At 44.6% G+C, this 26,490-nt stretch overlaps 1 protein-coding gene across 3 annotated transcripts in view; it reads right to left on the reverse strand.

Annotated features, from left to right (window-relative positions):
• Positions 1–26,490, reverse strand: part of LOC134348983 (uncharacterized) — a 232,162-nt gene that overhangs the window by 155,674 nt on the left and 49,998 nt on the right. Inside the window, exon 2 of one of the 3 annotated variants that reach the window (XM_063052807.1) lies at positions 14,806–14,940. The exons of 1 other annotated variant lie outside the window; for it this stretch is intronic. The gene's annotated coding sequence lies outside the window, so the exon portion shown is untranslated. Of the gene's footprint in view, positions 1–14,805; positions 15,050–26,490 lie in introns of all 3 variants that reach the window. One more of the 3 variants, XM_063052806.1, reaches the window with a different exon arrangement.

Consider the following 26,490-nt stretch of genomic DNA (forward strand, 5'->3'; position numbering starts at 1 on the left):
AGAGAGAGTGTGTGTCTGTGAGAGAGAGTGTGTGTCTGTGAGAGAGAGAGTGTGTGTGTCTGAGATAGAGAATGTGTGTTTGTGAGAGAGAGCGTGTGTGAGAGAGAGAGTGTGTGTGTGAGACAGAGAGAGAGTGTGTGTCTGAGAGAGAGAGTGTGTGTCTGAGAGAGAGAGAGTGTGTCTGAGAGAGAGAGAGTGTGTCTGAGAGAGAGAGTGTGTGTGTGAGAGAGAGAGTAAGTGTGTCTGTGAGAGAGCAAGAGTGTGTGTCTGTGAGGGAGAATGAGATTGTGTGTCTGTGAGAGAGAGAGAGTGATGTCAGAGAGAGAGTGATGTCTGAGAGAGAGTGATGTCTGAGAGAGAGTGTATATCTGTGAGAGAGTGTGTGCCTGAGAGAGAGTGTGTATCTGTGACAGAGAGTGTCTGAGAGAGAGAGCGTGTGTCTGAGAGAGATTGTGTGTCTGTAAGAGAGAGAGATTGTGTCTGTGACACAGCGAAAGTGTCTGTCTGTGACAGAGCGAAAGTGTGTATCAGAGAGAGAGTGAGTGTGTGTCTGAGAGAGAAATTGTGTGTCTGTGTGAGAGAGAGAGAGATTGTGTCTGTGACACAGCGAAAGTGTGTCTGTATCAGAGCGAAGGTGTGTGTCTGAGAGAGAGAGTGTGAGTGTGTCTCTGAGACAGAAATTGTGTGTCTGTGAGAGAGAGAGAGAGAGTGTCTGAGATAGAGAATGTGTGTTTGTGAGAGAGAGAGTGTGTGTGTGAGACAGAGAGAGAGAGTGTGTGTCTGAGAGAGAGTGTGTGTGAGAGAGAGTGTGTCTGTGAGAGAGAGAGTGTCTGTCTGTGGGAGAGAGAGAGTGTCTGTGAGAGTGAGTGAGACAGTGTGTCTGAGAGAGATTCTGTGTCTCTGAGAGAGAGTGTGTGTCTGTGAGAGAGACAGTGTGTATCTCAGAGAGAGTGCGTGTCAATGACAGTGAGAGTGTGTGTGTCTGTGAGAGAGAGAGAGATTGTGTGTTTGTCTGTTACAGGCTAAGAGAGTGTGTGTCTGTGAGAGGCTGAGAGAGTGTGTGTCTGTGAGAGAGAGAGAGAGAGAGAGTGTATGTCTGTGGGAGAGAGAGAGAACGTGTGTCTGTGAGAGAGAGAGAGTGTCTGTGGGAGAGAGAGAGAGTCTGTGAGAGTGAGTGAGACAGTGTGTCTGTGAGAGAGTGTATGTCTGTGAGAGAGAGTGTGTGTCTGAGAGAGAGAGTGTGTGTCTGAGAGAGAGAGTGTGTGTGTGAGAGAGAGAGAGTAAGTGTGTCTGTGAGAGAGCAAGAGTGTGTCTGAGGGAGAATGAGATTGTGTGTCTGTGAGAGAGAGAGTGTCAGAGAGAGAGTGTGTGTCTGTGTCAGAGAGGGAGTGTGTGTCTGTAAAAGAGAGACACTGTGTATCTGTGAGAGAGAGAGTGTGTGTCTGTGAGAGAGAGTGTGTGTCTGTGAGAGAGAGAGAGACAGTGTGTCTGTGAGAGAGCAAGAGTGTGTGTCTGTGAGGGAGAATGAGTGTGTGTCTGTGAGAGAGAGAGTGATGTCTGAGAGAGAGAGTGTATGTCTGAGAGAGAGAGTGTATGTCTGAGAGAGAGAGTGTGTGTCTGAGAGAGAGAGTGTGTGTCTGAGAGAGAGAGTGTGTGTCTGAGAGAGAGAGCGTGTGTGTGAGAGAGAGAGAGTAAGTGTGTCTGTGAGAGAGCAAGACTGTGTGTCTGTGAGGGAGAATGAGATTGTGTGTCTGTGAGAGAGAGAGTGTGTCTGTGAGAGAGAGTGTGTATCTGTGAGAGAGAGAGAGTGCCTGAGAGAGAGAGAGTGTGTGTCTGTGTCAGAGAGAGAGTGTATGTCTGTAAAAGAGAGGGAGTGTGTGTCTGTAAAAGAGAGGGAGTGTGTGTCTGTGAGAGAGAGAGAGTGTGTCTGAGAGAGAGAGTGTCTGAGAGAGAGAGAGTGTGTGTGTCTGTGGGAGAGAGAGTGTGTGTCTGTGAGAGAGAGTGTGTGTCTGTGAGAGAGAGAGAGTGTGTCTGAGAGAGAGAGAGTGTCTGAGAGAGAGAGAGTGTGTCTGAGAGAGAGAGAGAGAGTGTGTGTCTGTGGGAGAGAGAGAGAACATGTGTCTGTGAGAGAGAGAGAGTGTGTCTGTGAGAGAGAGAGTGTCTGTCTGTGGGAGAGAGAGAGAGTGTCTGTGAGAGTGAGTGAGACAGTGTGTCTGTGAGAGAGATTCTGTGTCTCTGAGAGTGTGTGTCTGTGAGAGAGACAGTGTGTATCTCAGACAGACTGCGTGTCAATGACAGTGAGAGTGTGTGTGTCTGTGAGAGAGAGAGAGATTGTGTGTTTGTCTGTTACAGGCTAAGAGAGTGTGTGTCTGTGAGAGGCTGAGAGAGTGTGTGTCTGTGAGAGAGAGAGAGAGTATGTCTGTGGGAGAGAGAGAGAACGTGTGTCTGTGAGAGTGTCTGTCTGTGGGAGAGAGAGAGTGTCTGTGAGAGTAAGTGAGACAGTCTGTCTCTGAGAGAGATTGTGTGTCTGTGAGAGAGAGTGTGTGTCTGTGAGAGTGAGAGTGTGTCTGAGGGAGAATGAGATTGTGTGTCTGTGAGAGAGAGAGAGTGTCTGAGAGAGAGTGTGTATCTGTGAGAGAGAGAGTGTCAGAGAGAGAGTGTGTGTCTGTGTCAGAGAGGGAGTGTGTGTCTGTAAAAGAGAGACACTGTGTATCTGTGAGAGAGAGAGTGTGTGTCTGTGAGAGAGAGTGTGTGTCTGTGAGAGAGAGAGAGACAGTGTGTCTGTGAGAGAGCAAGAGTGTGTGTCTGTGAGGGAGAATGAGTGTGTGTCTGTGAGAGAGCGTGTGTCTGTGTGTGAGAGAGAGTGTGTGTCTGAGAGAGAGAGTGTATGTCTGAGAGAGAGAGTGTGTGTCTGAGAGAGAGAGTGTGTGTCTGAGAGAGAGAGTGTGTGTCTGAGAGAGAGAGCGTGTGTCTGAGAGGGAGAGCGTGTGTGTGAGAGAGAGAGAGTAAGTGTGTCTGTGAGAGAGCAAGACTGTGTGTCTGTGAGGGAGAATGAGATTGTGTGTCTGTGAGAGAGAGAGAGTGTCTGAGAGAGAGTGTGTATCTGTGAGAGAGAGAGAGTGCCTGAGAGAGAGAGAGTGTGTGTCTGTGTCAGAGAGAGAGTGTATGTCTGTAAAAGAGAGGGAGTGTGTGTCTGTAAAAGAGAGGGAGTGTGTGTCTGTGAGAGAGAGAGAGTGTGTCTGAGAGAGAGAGTGTCTGAGAGAGAGAGAGTGTGTGTGTCTGTGGGAGAGAGAGTGTGTGTCTGTGAGAGAGAGTGTGTGTCTGTGAGAGAGAGAGAGTGTGTGAGAGAGAGAGAGTGTCTGTGAGAGAGAGAGTGTGAGAGTGAGAGAGAGAGAGAGTGTGTCTGTGGGAGAGAGAGAGAACGTGTGTCTGTGAGAGAGAGAGAGAGAGTGTCTGTCTGTGAAAGAGAGAGAGAGAGTGTGTCTGTGAGAGAGAGAGAGTGTGTCTGTGAGAGAGAGAGTGTGTGTCTGTGGGAGAGAGAGAGTGTCTGTAAGAGAGAGTGTGTGTCTATGAGAGAGTTATTGTGTCTGTGAGAGAGTGTGAGTGTGTGTCTGTGAGAGAGACAGTGTGTATCTCAGAGAGAGTGCGTGTCAATGACAGTGAGAGTGTGTGTGTCTGTGAGAGAGAGAGAGATTGTGTGTTTGTCTGTTACAGGCTAAGAGAGTGTGTGTCTGTGAGAGGCTGAGAGAGTGTGTGTCTGTGAGAGAGAGAGAGAGTGTATGTCTGTGGGAGAGAGAGAGAACGTGTGTCTGTGAGAGTGTCTGTCTGTGGGAGAGAGAGTCTGTGAGAGTAAGTGAGACAGTCTGTCTCAGAGAGATTGTGTGTCTGTGAGAGAGAGTGTGTGTCTGTGAGAGTGAGAGTGTGTGTCTGTGAGAGAGAGTGTGTGTCTGTGAGAGAGAGTGTGTGTCTGTGAGAGTGTGTGTCTGTGAGAGAGAGTGTGTGTCTGTGAGAGAGAGAGTGTGTGTGTCTGAGATAGAGAATGTGTGTTTGTGAGAGAGAGCGTGTGTGAGAGAGAGAGTGTGTGTGTGAGACAGAGAGAGAGTGTGTGTCTGAGAGAGAGAGTGTGTGTCTGAGAGAGAGAGAGTGTGTCTGAGAGAGAGAGTGTGTGTGTGAGAGAGAGAGTAAGTGTGTCTGTGAGAGAGCAAGAGTGTGTGTCTGTGAGGGAGAATGAGATTGTGTGTCTGTGAGAGAGAGAGAGTGATGTCAGAGAGAGAGTGATGTCTGAGAGAGAGTGTATATCTGTGAGAGAGTGTGTGCCTGAGAGAGAGTGTGTATCTGTGAGAGAGAGTGTCTGAGAGAGAGAGCGTGTGTCTGAGAGAGATTGTGTGTCTGTAAGAGAGAGAGATTGTGTCTGTGACACAGCGAAAGTGTCTGTCTGTGACAGAGCGAAAGTGTGTATCAGAGAGAGAGTGAGTGTGTGTCTGAGAGAGAAATTGTGTGTCTGTGTGAGAGAGAGAGAGATTGTGTCTGTGACACAGCGAAAGTGTGTCTGTATCAGAGCGAAGGTGTGTGTCTGAGAGAGAGAGTGTGAGTGTGTCTCTGAGACAGAAATTGTGTGTCTGTGAGAGAGAGAGAGAGAGAGTGTGTCTGAGATAGAGAATGTGTGTTTGTGAGAGAGAGAGTGTGTGTCTGAGAGAGAGTGTGTGTGAGAGAGAGAGTGTGTCTGTGAGAGAGAGAGTGTCTGTCTGTGGGAGAGAGAGAGTGTCTGTGAGAGTGAGTGAGACAGTGTGTCTGAGAGAGATTCTGTGTCTCTGAGAGAGAGTGTGTGTCTGTGAGAGAGACAGTGTGTATCTCAGAGAGAGTGCGTGTCAATGACAGTGAGAGTGTGTGTGTCTGTGAGAGAGAGAGAGATTGTGTGTTTGTCTGTTACAGGCTAAGAGAGTGTGTGTCTGTGAGAGGCTGAGAGAGTGTGTGTCTGTGAGAGAGAGAGAGAGAGAGAGAGAGAGAGAGTGTATGTCTGTGGGAGAGAGAGAGAACGTGTGTCTGTGAGAGAGAGAGAGTGTCTGTCTGTGGGAGAGAGAGTGTCTGTGAGAGTGAGTGAGACAGTGTGTCTCAGAGAGAGTGTGTGTCTGTGAGAGAGAGTGTGTGTCTGAGAGAGAGAGTGTGTGTCTGAGAGAGAGAGTGTGTGTGTGAGAGAGAGAGAGTAAGTGTGTCTGTGAGAGAGCAAGAGTGTGTCTGTGAGGGAGAATGAGATTGTGTGTCTGTGAGAGAGAGAGAGTGTCTGAGAGAGAGTGTGTATCTGTGAGAGAGAGAGTGTCAGAGAGAGAGTGTGTGTCTGTGTCAGAGAGGGAGTGTGTGTCTGTAAAAGAGAGACACTGTGTATCTGTGAGAGAGAGAGTGTGTCTGTGAGAGAGAGTGTGTGTCTGTGAGAGAGAGAGAGACAGTGTGTCTGTGAGAGAGCAAGAGTGTGTGTCTGTGAGGGAGAATGAGTGTGTGTCTGCGAGAGAGACAGATTATGTCTGTGACAGAGTGAAAGTGTGTCTGTGACAGAGCGAAAGTGTATGTCTGTGAGACAGAGTGTGTGTCTGTGAGAGATATCGTGTGTCTGTGAGAGAGAGTGAGTGTGTCTGTGAGAGAGAGTGTGTGTCTGTTTGAGACAGAGAGTGTGTGTGTGAGAGAGAGAGTGTGTGTGAGAGAGAGAGTGTGTGTGTGTGAGAGAGAGAGTGTGTGTGTGAGAGAGAGTGTGTGTGTGTGTGAGAGAGTGTGTGTGTGAGAGAGAGAGTGTGTGTCTGTGAGAGAGAGTGTGTCTGAGATAGAGAATGTGTGTTTGTGAGAGAGAGCGTGTGTGTGAGAGAGAGAGAGTGCGTGTCTGTGGGAGAGAGAGAGAACGTGTGTCTGTGAGAGAGAGTCTGTCTGTGAAAGAGAGAGAGAGTGTGTGTGAGAGAGAGAGAGGGTCTGTGAGAGAGAGAGAGTGTGTCTGTGAGAGAGAGTGAGACAGTGTGTCTGTGAGAGAGTGTGTGTCTGTGAGAGAGAGAGAGAGAGTGTGTCTGTGAGAGAGAGAGAGTGTGTCTGTGTGAGACAGAGAGTGTGTGTCTGTGAGAGACAGAGTGTGTGTCTGTCTGAGAGAGTGTGGGTCTGTGAGAGAGAGTGTGTGTCTGTGAGAGAGAATGTGTGTTTGTGAGAGAGTGTGTGTCTGAGAGAGAGAGTGTGTGTGAGAGAGAGAGTAAGTGTATCTGTGAGAGAGCAAGAGTGTGTGTCTGTGAGGGAGAATGAGATTGTGTGTCTGTGAGAGAGAGAGTGTCTGAGAGAGAGTGTGTATCTGTGAGAGAGAGAGTGTCTGAGAGTGTGTGTCTGTGAGAGAGAGATTGTGTGTCTGTGAGAGAGAGAGAGATTGTGTCTGTGACACAGCGAAAGTGTGTCTGTGTCAGAGCGAAGGTGTGTGTCTGAGAGAGAGAGTGAGTGTGTGTCTGAGACAGAAATTGTGTCTGTGAGAGAGAGAGAGAGAGAGTGTGTCTGAGATAGAGAATGTGTTTGTGAGAGAGTGTGTGTGTGAGAGAGAGAGTGTGTCTGTGAGAGAGTGTGTGTCTGTGAGAGAGAATGTGTGTTTGTGAGAGAGTGTGTGTCTGAGAGAGAGAGTGTGTGTGAGATAGAGAGAGTAAGTGTATCTGTGAGAGAGCAAGAGTGTGTGTCTGTGAGGGAGAATGAGATTGTGTGTCTGTGAGAGAGAGAGAGTGTCTGAGAGAGAGAGTGTGTATCTGTGAGAGAGAGAGAGTGTCTGAGAGTGTGTGTCTGTGAGAGAGAGATTGTGTGTCTGTGAGAGAGAGAGAGAGATTGTGTCTGTGACACAGCGAAAGTGTGTCTGTGTCAGAGCGAAGGTGTGTGTCTGAGAGAGAGAGTGAGTGTGTGTCTGAGACAGAAATTGTGTCTGTGAGAGAGAGAGAGAGAGTGTGTCTGAGATAGAGAATGTGTGGTGTGTGTGTGTCTGTGTCTGTGATAGTTGGAGAGAGTGTGTCTGTGAGAGAGCAAGTGTGTGCCTGTGAGGGAGAATGAGATTGTGCCTGTGAGAAAGAGAGAGAGTGATGTCTGAGAGAGAGTGTATGTCTGAGAGAGAGTGTGTATCTGTGAGAGAGAGAGATTGTGTCTGTGACACAGCGAAACTGTCAGTCTGTGACAGAGCGAAAGTGTGTACCAGAGAGAGAGTGAGTGTGTGTCTGAGAGAGAAATTGTGTGTCTGAGAGAGAAATTGTGTGTCTGAGAGAGAAATTGTGTGTCTGAGAAGGAGAGAGAGATTGTGTGTCTGTGAGAGAGACTGATAGAGCAAAAGAGAGTGTGTGTGTCCATGAGAGAGAGAGTGTGCATCTCAGACAGAGAGCGTGTATCAATGAGAGTGAGAGTGTCTGTGAGAGACAGATTAAAAGGTTCTGTGTGAGAGAGAGAGACGATGTGTCTGTGAGAGAGACAGTGTGTATCTCAGAGAGAGTGCGTGTCAATGACAGTGAGAGTGTGTGTGTCTGTGAGACAGAGAGAGATTGTGTGTTTGTCTGTTACAGGCTAAGAGAGTGTGTGTCTGTGAGAGGCTGAGAGAGTGTGTGTGAGAGAGAGAGTGTGTCTGAGAGAGTGTGTATCTGTGAGAGAGAGAGTGATGTCTGAGAGAGAGAGAGTGTATGTCTGTGAGAGAGAGTGTGTGTCTGTGAGAGAGAGTGTGTGTCTGAGAGAGAGAGAGTGTGTGTGAGAGAGAGAGAGAGTAAGTGTGTCTGTGAGAGAGCAAGAGTGTGTCTGTGAGGGAGAATGAGATTGTGTGTCTGTGAGAGAGAGAGAGTGTCTGAGAGAGAGTGTGTATCTGTGAGAGAGAGAGTGTCTGAGAGAGAGAGTGTGTGTCTGTGTCAGAGAGGGAGTGTGTGTCTGTAAAAGAGAGACACTGTGTATCTGTGAGAGAGAGAGTGTGTGTCTGTGAGAGAGAGTGTGTGTCTGTGAGAGAGAGAGAGAGACAGTGTGTCTGTGAGAGAGCAAGAGTGTGTGTCTGTGAGGGAGAATGAGTGTGTGTCTGTGAGAGAGAGAGTGATGTCTGAGAGAGAGAGTGTATGTCTGAGAGAGAGAGTGTGTGTCTGAGAGAGAGAGTGTGTGTCTGAGAGAGAGAGTGTGTGTCTGAGAGAGAGAGCGTGTGTGTGAGAGAGAGAGAGTAAGTGTGTCTGTGAGAGAGCAAGACTGTGTGTCTGTCAGGGAGAATGAGATTGTGTGTCTGTGAGAGAGAGAGAGTGTCTGAGAGAGAGTGTGTATCTGTGAGAGAGAGAGAGTGCCTGAGAGAGAGAGTGTGTGTCTGTGTCAGAGAGAGAGTGTGTGTCTGTAAAAGAGAGGGAGTGTGTGTCTGTAAAAGAGAGGGAGTGTGTGTCTGTAAAAGAGAGGGAGTGTGTGTCTGTAAAAGAGAGGGAGTGTGTGTCTGTAAAAGAGAGACAGTGTGTGTCTGTAAAAGAGAGACAGTGTGTGTCTGTAAAAGAGAGACAGTGTGTGTCTGTGAGAGAGAGAGAGTGTGTCTGAGAGAGAGAGAGTGTGTGTGTCTGTGGGAGAGAGAGTGTGTGTCTGTGAGAGAGAGTGTGTGTCTGAGAGAGAGAGAGAGTGTGTCTGAGAGAGAGAGTGTCTGAGAGAGAGAGAGTGTGTCTGAGAGAGAGAGAGAGTGTGTGTCTGTGGGAGAGAGAGAGAACGTGTGTCTGTGAGAGAGAGAGAGAGAGAGTGTCTGTCTGTGAGAGAGAGAGAGAGAGAGTTTGTCTGTGAGAGAGAGAGTGTCTGAGAGAGAGAGAGAGTGTGTGTCTGTGGGAGAGAGAGAGAGACGTGTGTCTGTGAGAGAGAGAGAGAGAGTGTCTGTCTGTGAAAGAGAGAGAGAGAGTTTGTCTGTGAGAGAGAGAGAGTGTGTCTGTGAGAGAGAGAGTGTCTGTCTGTGGGAGAGAGAGAGAGTGTCTGTGAGAGTGTGTGAGACAGTGTGTCTTTGAGAGAGAGTGTGTGTCTGTTCGAGGGAAGGAGTGTGTCTTTGAGAGAGAGAGAGCATGTATCTGTGAGAAAGAGCGTGTGTCTGTGACAGAGAGAGAGTTGTGTGTGTGTGTGAGAGAGCGAGAAAGTGTGTGGTTTGTGAGAGAGTGTCTGTTAGAGAGAGTGTGTGTATGAGAATGTGTGTCTGTGAGAGAGAGAGAGAGTGTATGTCTGTGAGAGAGAGAGAACGTGTGTCTGTGAGAGAGTGTCTGTCTGTGGGAGAGAGAGAGTGTCTGTGAGAGTAAGTGAGACAGTCTGTCTCTGAGAGAGATTGTGTGTCTGTGAGAGAGAGTGTGTGTCTGTGAGAGTGAGAGTGTGTGTGTCTCAGTGAGAGAGAGTGTGTGTCTGTGAGAGAGAGTGTGTGTCTGTGAGAGAGAGAGAGTGTGTGTCTGTGAGAGAGAGTGTGTGTGTGAGAGAGAGTGTGTGTCTGAGAGAGAGTGTGTGTCTGAGAGAGAGTGTGTGTCTGAGAGAGAGAGAGAGAGTGTGTCTGAGAGAGGGAGTGTGTGTCGGTGAGAGAGGGAGTGTGTGTCTATGAGAGAGGGAGTGTGTGTCTATGAGAGAGAGAGAGTGTGTGTCTGTGAGAGGGAGTGAGCGTGTCTGTGAGAGAGAGAGAGACAGTGTGTGTCTGTGAAAGCGTGAAAGTGTGTGTATTTGTGAGAGAGAGTGTGTATCTGTGAGAGAGAGTGTCTGAGAGAGAGAGCGTGTGTCTGAGAGAGATTGTGTGTCTGTAAGAGAGAGAGATTGTGTCTGTGACACAGCGAAAGTGTCTGTCTGTGACAGAGCGAAAGTGTGTATCAGAGAGAGAGTGAGTGTGTCTGAGAGAGAAATTGAGTGTGTCTGTGAGAGAGAGGGAGAGTGTGTGTGAGAGAGATGTGTGTGTGTATCTGTGAGAGAGATGTGCGTCTGTATCTATGAGAGTGTGTGTGTGTGTCTATCAGAGAGGGAGAAAGAGTGTGTGTGTGTGTCTACGAGAAAGAGTGAGTGCATGTGTCTTGAGTGAGAGTGAGGGTGCTCATGTTTATGAGAGAGAATGAGTTTGTCTATGAGAGAGAGAGACTGTGTATGTGTGTCTATGAGAGAGAGAGTGTGCATTTGAGAGTGAGAGTCTGTGAGAGCATGTGTGTGACTTTGAGAGAGAGAGAGACAGTATGTGTCTATGACAAAGAGAGTGTGTATCTAGCAGAGAGAGTCTCTGAGAGAGAGGGTGTTTGAGAGAGAATGAGTGTGTGTCTATGAGAGAGTTTAAGTGTGTCTATGAGACAGAGTGTATGTCTGTTGGAGAGAGAGAGTGTGTGTCTATGAGAGGTGGAGTGAGTGTGTGTTAGAGAGAGTTTGTTTCTGTGCATGAGTGTGTGGCCGTGAGAGACAGCGTGTGTATCTGCGAGAGACAGACAGCGTGTGTCTGCGAGAGAGAGAGAGAGAGAGAGAGACAGACAGTGTGTGTCATTGAGAGGAGAAAGAATGTGTCTGTGAGATGCGGAGAGAGTGTGCGTCTGTGAGAGAGAGGAAGAGAGAGTGTGTGTGTGTGTGTCTATGAGAGAGATGTGTGTGTGTGCGTATCTGTGACAGAGAAGTCTGTCTGTATCTATGAGACAGTGTGTGAGTCTATGAGAGAGAGAGGAGATAGTTTGTGTCTATTAGAGTGTGTGTGTGTCTATGAGAACGAGAGCGTGTGTGTTTGTGAGAGAGTGTGTGTGTGTCCGAGAGAGAGAGTTAGTGGCTATGAGAGAGAGAGTTAGTGGCTATGAGAGAGAGAGTTAGTGGCTATGAGAGAGAGAGTTAGTGGCTATGAGAGGGAGAGTGTGTGTGTGTAGTAATGAGAGACGGAGAGAAGGTATGTGTGCATTTATGAGAGAGAGAGAAAAAGAGAGTGTGTGCCTGAGAAAGAGAGAGAGCAAGAGGATGCGTGTGTCAGAGAGAGAGTGTGTGTCTGAGAGTGACTGTATCTATGAGAGAGAGAGTGTATGCGTCTGTGAGAAAGAGCGTGCGTGTCTGTGAGACAATGTGTGTCTGTGAGAGTGAGTTTGTGTCTGTGTGTGAGAGAGAGAGAGAGAGAGAATGTGTGTCTGTGAGATGCGGAGACAGTGTTTCTCTGTGAGAGTCGGAGAGAGCATGTGTCTTAGAGAGACTATGTGTATGTTAGAGGGAAGGAGTGTGTCTGTGAGAGAGCGTGACAGAGAGATAGGGTGTGTGTCTGAGAGAGAGAGGGTGTGTGTCTGAGAGAGAGAGTGTGTGTGTCTGTGAGAGTTGGAGAGAGTGTGTCTCTGTGAGATGCGGAGAGAATGTGTGTCTGTGAGAAACAAAGATAGTGTTTGCGAGAGAGTGTGTGTGTCTGTGAGAAAGAGGGTGTGTGTGTGTCTAAGAGAGAGTCTCCGAGAGAGTGTGTCTATGAGAGTGTGTTTGAGAGAGAATCAGTGTGTGTGAGAGACTGAGTGTGTGTCTGTGAGAGACAGTGAGTGTGTGTCTGTGAGAGACAGTGAGTTTGTGTCTGTGAGAGACAGTGAGTGTGTGTGAGAGAGAGAGAGAGTGTGTGTCTGTGAGAGGTGGAGAGAGTGTGTGTTTGTGAGAAAGAGTGTGTGTCAGAGGGAGAGAATGTGTGTGCGTCTGTGAGAGAGGGTGTGTGTCAATGAAAGAGTGTGTGTATGAATGTGTGTCTATGAGAGAGAGGGAGTGAATGTGTGTCTGTGAGAGAGAGTGAGAGTGTGTCTGTGAGAGAGGGAGGGATTGTGTCAGAGAGAGTGTTTGTGTCTATGAGAGAGAGACAGCGTGTGTCTGTGACAGAGAAAGTTGTGTGTTTGTGAGAGGCTGAGAGAGTATGTGTCTGTGAGAGAGAGTGAGTGTGTGTCTGTGAGAAAGAGTGTGTGTGTGTCTAAGAGAGAGTCTCTGAGAGAGAGTGTCTATGAGAGAATGTGTTTGAGAGAGAATGAGTGTGTGTGTGAGAGTGAGAAAGTGTGTGTTTGTGAGAGTGTGTGTCACAGGGAGAGAGTGTGTGTCACAGGGAGAGAGTGTGCATATGAGAGAGTATGTGTGTCTATGAAAGAGAGCGAGTGAGTGTGTGACCATGAGAGAGAGAATGAGTGTGTGTCCGTGAGAGAGAGAATGAGTGTGTGTCCGTGAGAGAGAGAATGAGTGTGTGTCCGTGAGAGAGAGAATGAGTGTGTGTCCGTGAGAGAGCGTGAGTGTGTGTGTTTGAGAGAGTGAGTGTGAAAGAAAGAGTGTGTGTGTCTCTGACAGGGAGAGAGAGAGTGTGTGTGACTGTGAGATCGAGTGTCTGTTAGAGAGCGAGCGTACGTGTCTATGAGAGAGCGCGTGCGTGTCTGAGAGAGAGCGCGTGCGTGTCTGAGAGAGAGCGCGTGCGTGTCTGAGAGAGAGCGCGTGCGTGTCTGAGAGAGAGCGCGTGCGTGTCTGAGAGAGAGCGAATGCGTGTCTGAGATGCGGAGAGAGTGTTTGTCTGTGAGAGTCAGAGAGAATGTTTGTAAGAGTCGGAGAGAGCATGTGTCTTTGAGAGAGAGAGAGTGTGTATGTTCGAGGGAAGGAGTGTGTCTGTGAGAGAGAGCGCGTGTGAATGTGACAGAGAGAGAGTGTGTGTGTGTGTGAGAGAGCGAGAAACTGTGTATTTGTGTGAGTGTGTGTCAATGAGTGTGTGTATGAGAATGTGTGTGTGAGAGAGAGAGCGTGTGTCTGTGAGAGAGACTGAGTGTGTATTTGTGAGACAGAGTGAGTGTGTGTCTGTGAGAAACAGTGAGTGTGTGTCTGTGAGAGACAGAGTGAGTGTGTGTGTGAGAGAAAGAGTGTGTGTGTCTGAGTGAGTGTGTTTCTATGAGAGTGAGTGTGTGTCTATGAGAGAGAGATTGAGTGTGTGTCTATTAGTGAGAGATAGTGTGTCTATGAGAGAGAAAGAGTGTGTCTGTGAGAGAGTGTGTGTCTTTGAGAGAGAGGGAGTGTGTCTCAATGAGAGAGAGAGAGTGTGTGTTTGTGTGAGAGAGAGAGTTTGTGACAGAGAGAGAGTATGTGACTGTGAGAGAGAGAGTGAGTGTGTGTCTATGACAGAACAAAAAAGTGTGTGTCTATCAGACAGAGTGTGTGTGTACAGGAGAGACAGTGAGTGGTAGTCTATGATTGAGAGAGAGAGTGTGTATCTATGACAAAGTAGAGTGAGTGTGTGTCTATGAGAGAGAATTTATGAGAGTAAGTGAGAGGGAAAGTCTATGAGAGGGAAGTGTCTGTGAGTGAGAGTGAGTGTATGTCTATAAGAGAGAGAGCTTGTGTCTATGAGAGGGACAGAGTGTGTGTCTACGAGAGAGGGAAAGTGTGTGTCTCTGTAAGAGGGAGAGTGTGTGCACGTGAGAGAGACAGAGTTTGTGTCTATGAGAGAGGGAGTGTGTTTGTCTTAGAGAGAGAGAGAGTCTGAGGGAGAGAGAGAGTGTGTCTGAGGGAGAGTGAGAGAGTTTGTGTGTCTGTGACAGAGGTAGAGATTATATGTGTCTGTGAGAGTGTGTGTGTCTGTGTGAGTGTGTGTCTATGAGAGCCAGATTGAATGTGTGTCTATCAGTGAGAGAGAGAGACTGTGGGTCTATGAGAGAGAGACTGTGGGTCTATGAGAGAGAGAGACTGTGTGTCTATGAAAGAGTGTGCGTGTGTCTAGGAGAGAGAGAGTGTGTGTCTATCAAAAAGAGAGAGAGCGTGTGTCTGTGAGAGAGAGTGTGTGTGTGTGTGTGTGTGTGTGTGTGAGGGAGTGTGTGTCTCTGTGATTGGCAGAGTGTGTGTCTCTGTGATAGGCGGAGAGTGCAACTGAGATAGTCGGACAGAGTGTGTGTCTGCAAGTGACAGAGTGTGTGTCTGTTAGAGAGACAGTGTGTTTCTATGAGAGGGTGTGTGTCAATGAGAGAGACAGAGTGTGTGTCTGTGAGAGAGAGAATGAGTGTGTGTCTATGACAGAGTGAAAAAGTGTCTATGAGAGTGAGTGTGTGTGTCCAGGAGTCAGATTGAGTGTGAGTCTATGATTGAGAGAGAGAGTGTGTGTCTATGACAGAGATAGAGTGAGTGTGTCTATGAGAGAAACAGTTTATGAGAGTGAGCGTGTGTCTATGAGAGAAAGAATTTGTGTCCATGAGAGGGAGAGAGTATGTGTGTCTCTGAGAGAGGGAGAGAGAGTGCCTGTGAGAGAGAGAGTTGAAATTCTGCAGGGAGCGCTCATGGAGTGAGGTCGTCTCTGGCTTCGCTCCATTCCCGCTATCTTTTTTAACCTATGATCTCCATGATCTAATCAACTTTATTTACACCAGAAGATTTACTTTATCTTACTGATTTACTGATTAATTGATTTTTTTTTGTAAACTGTAACTCTCGAGCTTAAAGAAATGAGTACGAGATCTAAAGCCAAAGATGGGAAAGACTCTGACGGGAACGGAGGAAAGAAGAAAGGTGATTCCAAACAAACGGAATTAACTTACGAGGTTATGATGAAGTGTCTGGAGGAAATGTTTGAGGAGCATCGGATAAAATTATTTGAATGTTTATCTGCTCAATTTGAACAACATCGCCAAAGCCTTAATGAAGATTTAAAATCAATCACGGATTCTTTGAAATCCCTGAATTCTGAAGTTCAAAAACACGATGCTAAAATTACTGAACTGGATACTAAGTCTCAGAAGGCGGATACAAAAGTTGAGATCTTAGAGAAGAATCTAGTTTCAACTACTAAACAACTCCAACACCTTAAATCCAAAGTTATCGATCTTGAAAATCGATCGAGAAGAAAAAACTTACGTTTAATTGGCTTACCCGAGGATGTTGAGGTTGGAGACCCTGCAATATTCTTTGCTCAACTTTTAAAGGATTCGTTCGGTTCAGTTTTTCCCAATGATCCTCCATTACTCGACCGCGCCCATCGTATACCGTGGATAAAGTCGGCAGCGGCTGTATCCAAACCCAGACCAGTTATTCTTCATTTCCATTATGTCAATGTTAAAGAACAGCTTCTCCAGACTGCTCGTCGACAAGGGATGATCAAGTATCACCAGCATTCCTTCAGGATAGTTCAAGATTATAGTCCCGAAGTGATGAAGGAGCAACTGACTTTTAAACCTCTAATGTCGGAATGCTATCAAAAAAATCTCAAACCGGCACTATTGTATCCTGCACGTCTCAGAATTACCCATCTGACACAGACATCCTCTCTTAATTAGTGTCCAGTGCTTCCAGCACCAACTTTTTTTTCTCTGGTGTTTTTCTTTAAAATAAACCTACTACCGTGCGATGAAGGCTTTTTATAAGTTCAAGATATTTGTTCTTTGCTCATTACTATAGTTGTTACTCTATAACCTATATAGAATACTTATTTCTTGTGAATAACATCATTTTCCTTTAGTTAACCTTTTTTTTAAACTTTTCCTTTTTCGTTATTATTATTAATGATTTGATCTGACGATCATTTTTAGTTATATGTTTCCTATTTTTGGTTTCTGTATAATTAAAATGGCGACTTGTCTTTCTTTTTGCATAACCTCCTTTGTTCTTTTTGGGATGCCATGTTCTTATGCTTCTTCTTCCCATAATCCTTTTTTCTTTTTTGGAAGCGATTTTTTACTTACTTGTTTATAATTAACTAATTATACATATTGACATTAAGTTTTTTTTATTTCATATATTTTAGTAATTATACTATGTAGACTATTTTACTATAGTGTTTATTTTTTACATATATTAGTCTCCGGGGGGGTCACCTATTTAACATATATTTTTGGAGTTGCCTCCTGCAGAAATGGGGTTAGAGTTAGTTTTAGTTAGTGCTTTCTTCAGCCTTCTCTGGCTTAGTTCGGGGTTCTTGGGATTGGGGGTGGGGTAGTCTTTTTAAATTTTTTCTATTGGGCTGATTCAGAACTACAAAGATGTCCGCAGTGTCGAGATTTCCGGTTCCTCTCTGATCATGTATTCCTCTTCCGATTCCATGAGCTCACATTATGGTTAACCCCGAAGGGTTAATTTTAAATTATGGCTCATACTACTAATTTTGTCTCTTGGAATACAAATGGTTTAAACCATCCAATAAAACAGAAAAAGATTTTCAAAGTGTTTCAAAGACTGAATGCTCATATTATTTTTGCACAAGAGACTCATGTAAGGAAAGAGGACAATCAACGCTTCTTTAAGTTTTGGAAGAAACAACAATACCATTCAAATACTCAAGCCAAAATTAAAGGCGTTTCAATTTTCATTGATCCCTCAATTACATTTATTCATCAAGACATTATCTCAGATCCTAATGGCAGATTTCTGTGAATTACTGGGGTACTTTTTAATAAAAAGGTTGCTATGGTTAATGTTTATGCTCCGAATGTGGATTATCCTGAACTTTTTAAACACCTATTCACTTCCTTTCCTAACTTAAACGAGTATATGTTGATAATGGGCGGTGACTTTAATTTATGTTTGAATCCCATGTTGGACAGATCCATAGGTAGTCCGGCTTTACTGAGTAAGTCGGCTACTATTATTAACTCTTTTATGTTGGATTCTGGGATTTCAGAAATTTGGAGATTTCTACATCCAAATGACAAGGAATTCTCTTTTTTTTCACATGTTCATCGTTCTTATTCCCGAATTGATTATTTCTTGATTGACTCTCGTTTGATTCCATATGTAGTTGATTGTAATTATGACATTATTGTTATTTCAGATCATGCTCCAATGAAACTTTCCATCAAGTTAATGGACACCTCTTGTACTAACAGACAATGGCGATTTAACCCTATTTTGCTTCAAGATCCAGACTTTGTCAAGTTTATAAAGGAGCAAATTGATTTCTTCTTTTCAACTAATACAACGGAAGAACTTTCCAATGGAACTGTTTGGGACGCCTTTAAAGCTTATATCTGTGGTCAGATTATTTCCTATTCGGCTGGTTTGAAAAGACATGTTAACAATGAAATACTTCTGTTGGTTGATAAAATTAAAGAAGTCGATAAAAAATATGCTATTTCTCCCAGTAAGGAGCTGTACAAACACAGAGTTGAACTTCAATTGGAACATAGCTTATCATTAACATCCTCAATCGAAAATCAGTTAATGAGAACTAGAAGTGATTGTTATATTCATAGCGATAAATCGGGTAAATTACTGGCTAACCAATTGAAATTTGATTTGGTTAAACGTTAAATTACTAAGATTCGCAAACAGGATGATACTTTCACAGTTGATCATGCTGGGATAAACCAAACCTTTCAAGAATTTTACACCTCTCTATATCACTCTGATTTTCCTCATGATTCTAATTTCATGCATGATTTTTTAAGTAAGTTGAATTTTCCGAAACTATCACCCGAAGATTGCTTATCATTAGAAACTTCCATTTCGGAGGAAGAAATAATAACTGCAATCTCATCACTGAATTCTGGTAAAGCACCCAGTCCGGACGGGTTTACAGTGGAATTTTTTTAAATTCTTTTCCTCCATTCTTTCTTCAAAGTTGTCTAGAATATTCAAGGAAGCAATCAGTTTAGGTAAATTACCACAATCGTTTTATGAAGCCTCTATTTCTTTAATTCTTAAAAAGAATAAAGATCCTACTGATTGTGCATCATACAGACCGATATCTCTTCTGAATGTAGACTCAAAAATTTTTTCAAAAATTCTAGTAACTAGGTTAGAGAAGGTGTTACCTCAAATTATATCCATGGATCAAACCGGATGTACTAAAAATCGCTATTCATCCTTTAATATCAGGAGGTTAATGAATATTGTTTATACCCCCTCACTCACTATCCTGGAATGTATTATCTCATTAGATGCTGAGAAAGCCTTTGACAGAGTTGAATGGCCTTATTTATTTAATGTTCTTGAGAAATTTAATTTTAGTTTGACATTTATATCTTGGATTAAATTGTTATATTACTCCCTGGTAGCCTCGGTTTGTACAAATAATCATAGATCTCCCTTTTTTTCGTCTTTTTCGTGGTACTAGGCAAGGTTGCCCTCTTTGTCCTTTACTATTCAATATTGCCCTTGAACCTTTAGCAATTGCTATTCGTGACTTGCCCAATATTTTTGGTATTACCCGTGGAAACGAAATACATAAATTTGTGGCGACCCACCTTCTGGCACCCACGAACCGGCTCACAACAGCGCGCGCAGGCAGAGGGCCGGCCCCAAAAAGAGCGCCAGGCCATCTTCACCAGCAGGGGGAAAACCCCGCGCGCGGAAAGGGTCTGGGAATATGCATTCCGCACAGCAGTCCCACCCCAGGGAGGGCGAGAACGGGAAGGCTTTAAAGCAGGCCGCAAAGTCTGAATAAATCTCTTCCATCGCAACTCTAACTCACCAACTCCGTGTCGTTATTCTAGCGCTGTGTGTAGCACACCGCTACAAATTATCATTATATGCAGATGATTTGTTGTTATACATCTCTAATCCGGAGAAGTTAATTCCTGCTATTTTAGGTCTGTTGGCTCAATTTAGTAACTTCTCTGGTTACAAATTGAATCTTAATAAGAGTGAATTATTCCCTTTAAATAAGCAGGTACCTATTTATGGACGTTTACCATTTAAATTGGTACTGATTCATTTATATATTTAGGGATAACAATTACAAAAAAAATAAAGATTTATTTAAAGCTAATTTTTTACCTTTAATTGATCAGATTAAACTTTTGCTTACTAAATGGTCACCAATCTCTTTGTCTTTGATTGGTCAGATTAATGCTATAAGATGATCATTTTGCCCAAATTTTTGTATATATTTCAATCGGTTCCAATTTTTATCCCAATATCTTTTTTCAATAATGTAGATTCAAAAATTTCCTCATATATTTGGCAGAACAAAAATCCTAGGTTAGGTAAAAGGTATCTACAGAAATCTAAAAAGGAGGGGGGGCTCGCCCTCCCGAATTTTAGATTCTATTATTGGGCAATTAATATTCGATATTTAAAATTTTGGTTACGAGATTTGGATGTATCTTTAAACCCACATTGGGTAAAACTTGAATCTAATTCATTACAAGGGTTTTCCTTGGGTTCGGTTTTAGGAACTTCGCTTCCTTTTACTTCTTTTAAATCGTATAAACAAATGAATAACCCAATAGTTAAGCATACTTTATGTATATGGTTTCAATTTCGGAGATTTTTTGGGTTTAATCAATTTATTCTAGCAAGTCCCATTATATCAAATTTCCTTTTTCAACCTTCCACTATGGATCAAGCTTACTTTGATTGGAAAACCAAAGGTATAATATCTTTTTGCGATTTATTTTTGGATAATTGTTTTATGTCTTTTGATCAACTCTCTAATAAATATAACTTACCCAGATTTCACTTTTTTAGATATCGACAGATTAGAAACTTTTTAATTACTGTCTCTCCTAATTTTCCACACCCATATCCAATGGACACTTTGGAAAAAATTTTAGATTTAAATCTTTCTCAGAAAAGTGTAGTAGCAATTATATATAATTATGAATTTATGTCCTGATGCTTCTAATAAAATTAAAGCTGACTGGGAAAGAGAACTTAAGATTAATATACCGATTGAAAATTGGGAAAAAATTCTTCAGTTGGTTAATTCATCCTCTGTATGTGCTAAACATATGTTGATAGTTTAAAGTAGTGCTCATATGTCCAAAGATAAACTATCTCGTTATTATTATTATATTAATCCAATATGTGACCGATGTCATTCCGAAATAACTTCTTTAACCCACATGTTTTGGTCATGTCCTTTGTTGGAAAACTATTGGAAAGATATTTTTGATATTATTTCAATGGTCTTAACTATAGAGTTACAACCTCATCCAATTACTGCTATCTTTGGATTACCAATGATAGATTTAAATTATTTAACCTCTTCATCACGTAGGATGATTGCATTTCTTACTTTAATGGCTAGAAGATCCATTCTGTTGAACTGGAAATAGATTAACCCTCCTACTGTATTTCATTGGTTTTCACAAACTATAGTGTGTTTGAATTTGGAGAAAATTAGAAGTGCGGTTTATGACCCTTCCATTAAATTTGAAAAAACTTGGAGGCCATTCATTCAGCATTTTCATTTGATGTAATTTGATCATTTCCAAACTTGCTTTATCTTTCTGTACTGTTGGTGGAGAGGAATGGAGTTGTCGACACTAAGGTTTTCTTCTTTCCCATTTTTAAGTTGTTAGTACTGCCCAAGTCTTTTAGTTTAATTGATTAATTCTGTTTTTTGGGGGGATGGGGTTTGTTTTTTTTATTTTGTTTTCTTTTTCTTTTTCATGTTTTTTTTTTCAGTTTTTTTTTGCTTTGTATTATCCGTTGTTAGTTTTATATGATTGAGAGCTTTGTTAATTTACACTATTTGGTCTTGCAATTACTTTTTTAAGTGTAACAATATATCTCCTACTATTTGTATTATTGCTATGTTTTGTTTCTATGTTTTGAAATTAATAAAAAGATTGAAAAAGAAAGAAAGAGAGAGAGTTTGTGTGTCTGTGACAGTGGTAGAGAGTGTGTGTCTGAGAGAGCGAGTATGTTTCTATAAAGAGAGTATGTCAATGAGAGAGAGATTGAATGTGTCTATCAGTGAGAGAGAGATTGTGTGTCTATGAGAGAGAGAGATTGTGTGTCTATGAGAGAGAGAAAGTGTGTGTGTGAGAGAGGGAGAGAGTGTGTGTGTGAGAGAGGGAGAGAGTGTGTGTCTGTGAGAGAGGGAGAGAGTGTGTGTCTGTGAGAGAGGGAGAGAGTGTGTGTCTGTGAGAGAGGGAGAGAGTGTGTGTCTGTGAGAGAGGGAGAGAGTGTGTGTCTGTGAGAGAGGGAGAGAGTGTGTGTCTGTGAGAGAGGGAGAGAGTGTGTCTCTGCGACAGGTGGAGAGTATGTGTCTGTGACAGAAGGAAAGGGTGTGTGTCTGTTACAGAGAGAGAATATGTGTCTGTGAAAGAGTGTGTCAATGAGAGAGAGTGTGTGTGAGAGCGAGAGAGTGGGAGTGTGTCTTTGACAGAGATACAGTGAGTGTGTGTATGAGACAGGAACTGCATATCTAGGAGATAGAGTATGTGTTTGTGAGAGGTGCAGTGTGTGTCTATGTGAGAGAGAGTGAGTGTGTGTCTATGAGAGACGGAGTGCGTGTGTATGAGAGAGAGAGAGTGTGTGTCTATGACAGATAGAGTTAGTGTGTGTCTATGAGAGAGAGAGTTTATGAGAGTAGGTGTGTGTCTATGAGACAGAGTGAGAGGGAGCATCTAAGAGAGGGAGAGTTGTGTGTCTTTGATAGAGATAGAGAGAGAGTGTCTCTGAGAGAGTGAGAGAGTTGTGCGTCTGTGGCAGAGGTACAGCGTGTCTGTGAGAGTGTGAGAGAGTGTGCATCTGTGAGAGTGAGTTTGTGTCTGTGAGAGAGCGAGTGTTTCTATGAAAGAGTCTATGAGAGTGAGTGTGTATCTATGAGAGAGATTGAATGTCTATCAGTGAGAGAGACAGTGTGTGTCTATGAGAAAGAGTGTGTGTCTATGAGAGAGTTTGTCTGTTTATGGGAGAAACAGTGTCTATGAGAGAGTGTGTGTCTATCAAAGAGGGAGAGAGATTGTGTGTTTGTGAGAGAGAGTGTGTGTCTATGAGAGAGAGTGTGTGTCTCTGTGAGAGGCAGAGAGAGTGTGTGTGTCTTTTAGAGCGAGAGTGAGTTGATGTCTGAGAGAGAGAGTGCATGTCTGTAAGAGAGAAAGAGTGAGTTGTGTCAGAGAGAGAGAGAGAGAGTGCGTGTCTGTGAGAGAGAGAGTGAGTGTGACTATGACAGAATGAAAAAGTGTGTGTCTATGAGATAGAGTGTGAGTGTCCAGGAGAGAGAGTGTGTGTCTATGAGAAAGAGAGACTGTGTGTGTCTATGAGAGAGGGAGAGTGCGTGTGTCTTTGAGAGAGTGTCTGTGAGAGAGTGAGACTGTTTGTATGTCTGTGACAGTGGTACAGAGTGTCTGTGTCTGTGACAGAGAGTGTGTGTGTGTGTCCGTGAGAGCGAGTGTGTTTCTATGAGAGAGAGTCTATGAGAGTGTGTCTATGAGAGAGAGATTGAATGTGTGTCTATCAGTGAAACAGAGTGTGTCTATGAGAAAGAGAGAGTGCGTGTGTCTATGAGAGTTGTCTGTTTGAGAGAGAAAGAGTGTCTATGAGAGTGTGTGTCTATCAAAGAGATTGTGTGTGAGAGAGAGAGTGTGTGTCTATGAGAGAGAGTGTGTATCTCTGAGAGAGGGTGAGAGTGTGTGTCTGTTCACACTGTCTCTCTCTCTCTCTGAGACACACTCTCTCTCTCTCCCACAGACACACACACTCTCCGCTTCTCACAGACACTCTCTCCACCTCTCAGAGACACACTCTCCCTTTCCACAGACACACACACTCTCTCATAGACACTTTTTCTCTCTCTCATTAACACACTCACTCTCCTTTGCTCTCTCATAGACTTCCTCTCTCTGACTCTCCCTCTCACTCTCTTTCATAGACACACACTCACACTATCTCTGTGTGTCTATGAGAGAGAGTGTGTGTCTGTGAGAGTGTGTCTATGAGAGGGAGTGCGTGTCTATGAGTGTGTCAATGAGTGACTGTGAGAGTCTCTGATTGAGAGTGTGTGTTTATGACAGAGATAGTATGAGTGTGTGTCTGTGAAAGTGAGTGAGAGGGAATGTCTGTGAGAGAGAGAGAGCGTGTGTCTGTGAGAGAGAGAGTGAGTGTATGTCTATGACAGAGCAAAATGGGTCTATGAGAGAGTGTGTGTCCAGGGAAGAGAGAGAAAGAAAGAGAGAGAGAGAGAGAGAGAGAGGGAGAGAGTGTGAGTCTATGACAGAGAGAGTGAATGTGTGTCTATGAGAGACAGTGTGTCTGTGAGAGGTGGAGTGTGTGTCTGTGAGAGAGAGAGACAGAGAGTGTGTTTATGAGAGAGCGGTTTCCATTTGACAGAGTCTATGATAGTGAGTGTGTCTCTATGAGATTGAATGTGAGTCTATGAGAGCGAGAGATTGTGTGTCTGTGAGAGATAGAGTGTGTGTCTGAGAGAGATAGAGAGTGTGTCTGAGTGTCTGTGAGAGTGTATGAGTCTGTGAGAGAGTGAGTGAGTGAGTGTATGTCTATGAGAGAGCGAAAGATTGTGCGTCTATGAGAGAGTATGTGTGTCCTAGAGAGAGAGAGAGAGAGAGAGAGTGAGTGTGAGTCTATGAGTAAGAGAGTGCGTGTCTGTGAGAGAGATAGAGTGAGTGTTTGTCTATGAGAGAGAGGGTCTATGGGAGACAGTGAGAGGCAGTCTGTGAGAGAGGGAGAATCTATGAGAGAGAGAGAGAGGGAGAGTGAGCGTGTGTTAATGACAGAGAGAAAGAAAGTGTGTCTATGATAGAGACAGCAAGTGTGTGTCTGTGAGGGAGACGCTGTGTCCATGAGAGGGAGGGAGTGATGGTCTAAGAGAGTGAGTGTCTATCAGATAGAGAAAGAGTGTCTATGAGAGAGAGTGAGTGCGTGTCTATGAGAAGAGTTCGTCTATAAGAGGGAGAGTGCATGTGTCTTTGAGAGAGAGAGTGTGTCTGTGACAAAGGTAGAGAGTGTATGTGTCTGTGAGTGTGTATGTATCTGTGAGAGAGTGTGTGGCTGTGAGAGTGAGCGTGTTTGACAGAGCAAGTGTGTGTCTACGATAGAGATTGAGTGTGTCTATTAGTGAGAGAATGTGTCTATGAGAGAGAGTGTGTCTGTGAGAGTGAGAGTGTGTCTGAGAGAGTGAGAACGTGTCTGAGAGAGGGAGTGCATGTCTGAGAGAGGGAGTGCATGTCTGAGAGAGGGAGTGCATGTCTGAGAGAGGGAGTGCATGTCTGAGAGAGGGAGTGCATGTCTGAGAGAGGGAGTGCATGTCTGAGAGAGGGAGTGCATGTCTGAGAGAGGGAGTGCATGTCTGAGAGAGGGAGTGGGTATCTGAGAGGTTGTGTGTCTATGAGAGATTGAATGTGTGTCTATGAGATTGAGAGAAAGTCTGTGGCTGTGAGAGACTGTGTGTGTCTATTAGAGCGTGAGAGTGAATGTGTGTGTGTGTGAGAGCAAGTGTTTCTATGAGTCTATGAGTGTGTGTCAGAGAGGGAGGGAGCGGGAGTCTGTGAGAGAGGGAGGGGGGGGAGTCTGTGAGAAGGAGAGGGTGGGTGCCTCTGAGAGAGGGAGAGAGCGGGTGTCTGTGTGAGAGGGAGAGAGTGGGTGTCTGTGAGAGAGAGAGAGTGTGTGTGTCTGAGACAGAGCGAGTGTGTGTATCTGAGAGAGAGAGAGAGAGAGAGAGAGAGTGTGTCTGTGATAGGCGGAGAGTGTGTGTCTGTGAGAGGCGGAGAGAATGTTTGTCTGCAAGTGACAGAGTGTGTGTCTGTTAGGGAGAGAGTGAGTGCGTGTCTGTGAGAGAGAGGGAGTTTGTGTCTGAGAGGGCGTGTGCATCAGCGAGTGTGTGTGTCACTGAGTGTCTGTGAGAGAGAGCGTGTCTGTCTGTGAGAGAGTGAGTGTGAGTGTATGTCTATGACAGAGCAAAAAAGTGTGTGTCAATGAGAGTGTGTCCAGGAGAGAGATAGAGAGAGAGAAAGAAAGAGAGGGAGAGTGTGAGTCTATGATTGAGAAAGTGTGCGTCTATGACAGATAGAGTGAGTGTGTGTCTTTGAGAGAGTATGTGTGTCTGTGAGAGGTGGAGTGTGTGTCAGAGAGAGAGAGAGAGAGAGTGTCTATGAGAGAGGGAGTGCGTGTCTATGAGAGCGAGTGTGTGTGTCTGTGAGAGGTGGAGTGTGAGTCTGAGAGAGAAAGAGAGTGTCTTAGAGAGAGGGAGTGCATGTCTATGAGAGAGTGTGTCTCTGTGATAGGCCGAGAGAGTGTGTGTCTGTGAGAGACAGTTGTGTCTATGAGAGAGAGTGTGTATCTATGAGCGTGTCTATCTGAGTGTGTCAGTGAGTGTCTGTCTGTGAGAGTCTCTGATTGAGAGTGTGTGTCTATGACAGAGATAGAGTGTGTGTCAATTAGAGAGTGTCTGTCTGTGTGAGTCTCTGATTGAGAGCGTGTGTGTGTGTCTATGACAGAGATAGTGTGAGTGTGTGTCTATGAAAAGTAGTGAGGGAGAGTCTGAGAGAGGAAGAGTCTATGAGAGAGAGGAAGAGTGAGTGTGTTAATGAGAGAGAGAAAAATGTTCTATGAGAGTGTGTGTGTGTCTGTGAGAAAGGGAGAGTGTGTCTCTGTGAGAGGTGGAGAGAGTGTGTCTGTGAGAGCATAAGAGTGAGTGTGTGTCTGTGAGAGAGCAAGTGTTTCTATGAGTCTATGAGTGTGTGTCTATGAGAGAGTGTGTCTGTGATAGGCGGAGAGTGTGTGTCTGTGAGAAGCGGAGAGCTTGTGTGTCTCTGGGAGAGAGAGAGTGTGTCTATGAGAGAGAGAGAGAGAGAGAGAGACTGTGTGTATATGAGAGGGGCCGTGTGTGTCCATGGGAGAGTGAGAGTGATGGTCTAAGAGAGTGAGTGTCTATGGGAGAGGGTGAATCTATGAGGGAGAGTGTCAATGTGAGAGAGTGTGTGTGTGTGTGTGTGTGTGTGTCTGTGAGAGAGTGTGTGTGTCTGAGAGTGTATCTATGACAGCGAGACAGTCTCTGAGAGACTGAATGTGTCTATGAGTGAGTGTGTCTATGTGAGAGTGTGTGTGTCAATGAGAGAGACTGAGTGTGTCTGACAGAGTACGTGTCTATGAGAGACAGTGTGTGTCTATGACAGACAGAGTGAGTGTGTATCTATGAGAGAGAGAGAGTGTGTTTATGAGAGAGTGGTGTCTATTAGAGAGAGTCTATGATAGTGAGTGTGTCTCTATGAGATTGAATGTGTGTCTATGAGAGCCAGAGTGTGTGTGTCTGTGAGAGGCGGAGGGAGTGTGGGTCTGTGAGAGACGGAGGGAGTGTGCTTCTGTGAGAGGTGGAGGGAGTGTGCGTTTGTGAGGCGGAGGGAGTGTGTGCCTGTGACAGATAAGAGAGTGTGTCTGAGAGAGTGTGTGTCTGTGAGAGAGACTGTGTCCATGAAAGGGAGAGTGTGTGTCCATGAGAGGGAGGGAGTGATGGTCTAAGAGAGTGACTGTCTATGAGATAGAGAGAGAGTGTCTATGAGAGTGAGTGAGTGCGTGTCTATGAGAAGAGTTCGTCTATGAGAGGGAGAGTGTGTGTCTATGAGGAAGAGTGCATGTGTCTTTAAGAGAGAGAGAGTCTGACAAAGGTAGAGAGTGTATGTGTCTGTGAGTGTGTGTGTGTGTGAGAGAGTGTGTGTGCCTGTGAGAGTGAGTGTGTTTGAGAGCAAGTGTGTTTCTATGAGAGTGAGTGTGTCTATGACAGAGATTGAGTGTGTCCATTAGTGAGAGAGAGTGTCTATGAGAGAGTGAGTGTGTGTGTCTATGAGAGAGTGTGTCTGTGAGAGGGAGTGCATGTCTGAGAGAGGGAGTGCGTGTCTGAGAGAGGGAGTGCGTGTCTGAGAGAGGGAGTGCGTG

Source organism: Mobula hypostoma, chromosome 7 (genome assembly GCF_963921235.1).
Source record: "Mobula hypostoma chromosome 7, sMobHyp1.1, whole genome shotgun sequence".
In the NCBI taxonomy this organism is placed as follows: Eukaryota; Metazoa; Chordata; class Chondrichthyes; order Myliobatiformes; family Myliobatidae; genus Mobula; species Mobula hypostoma.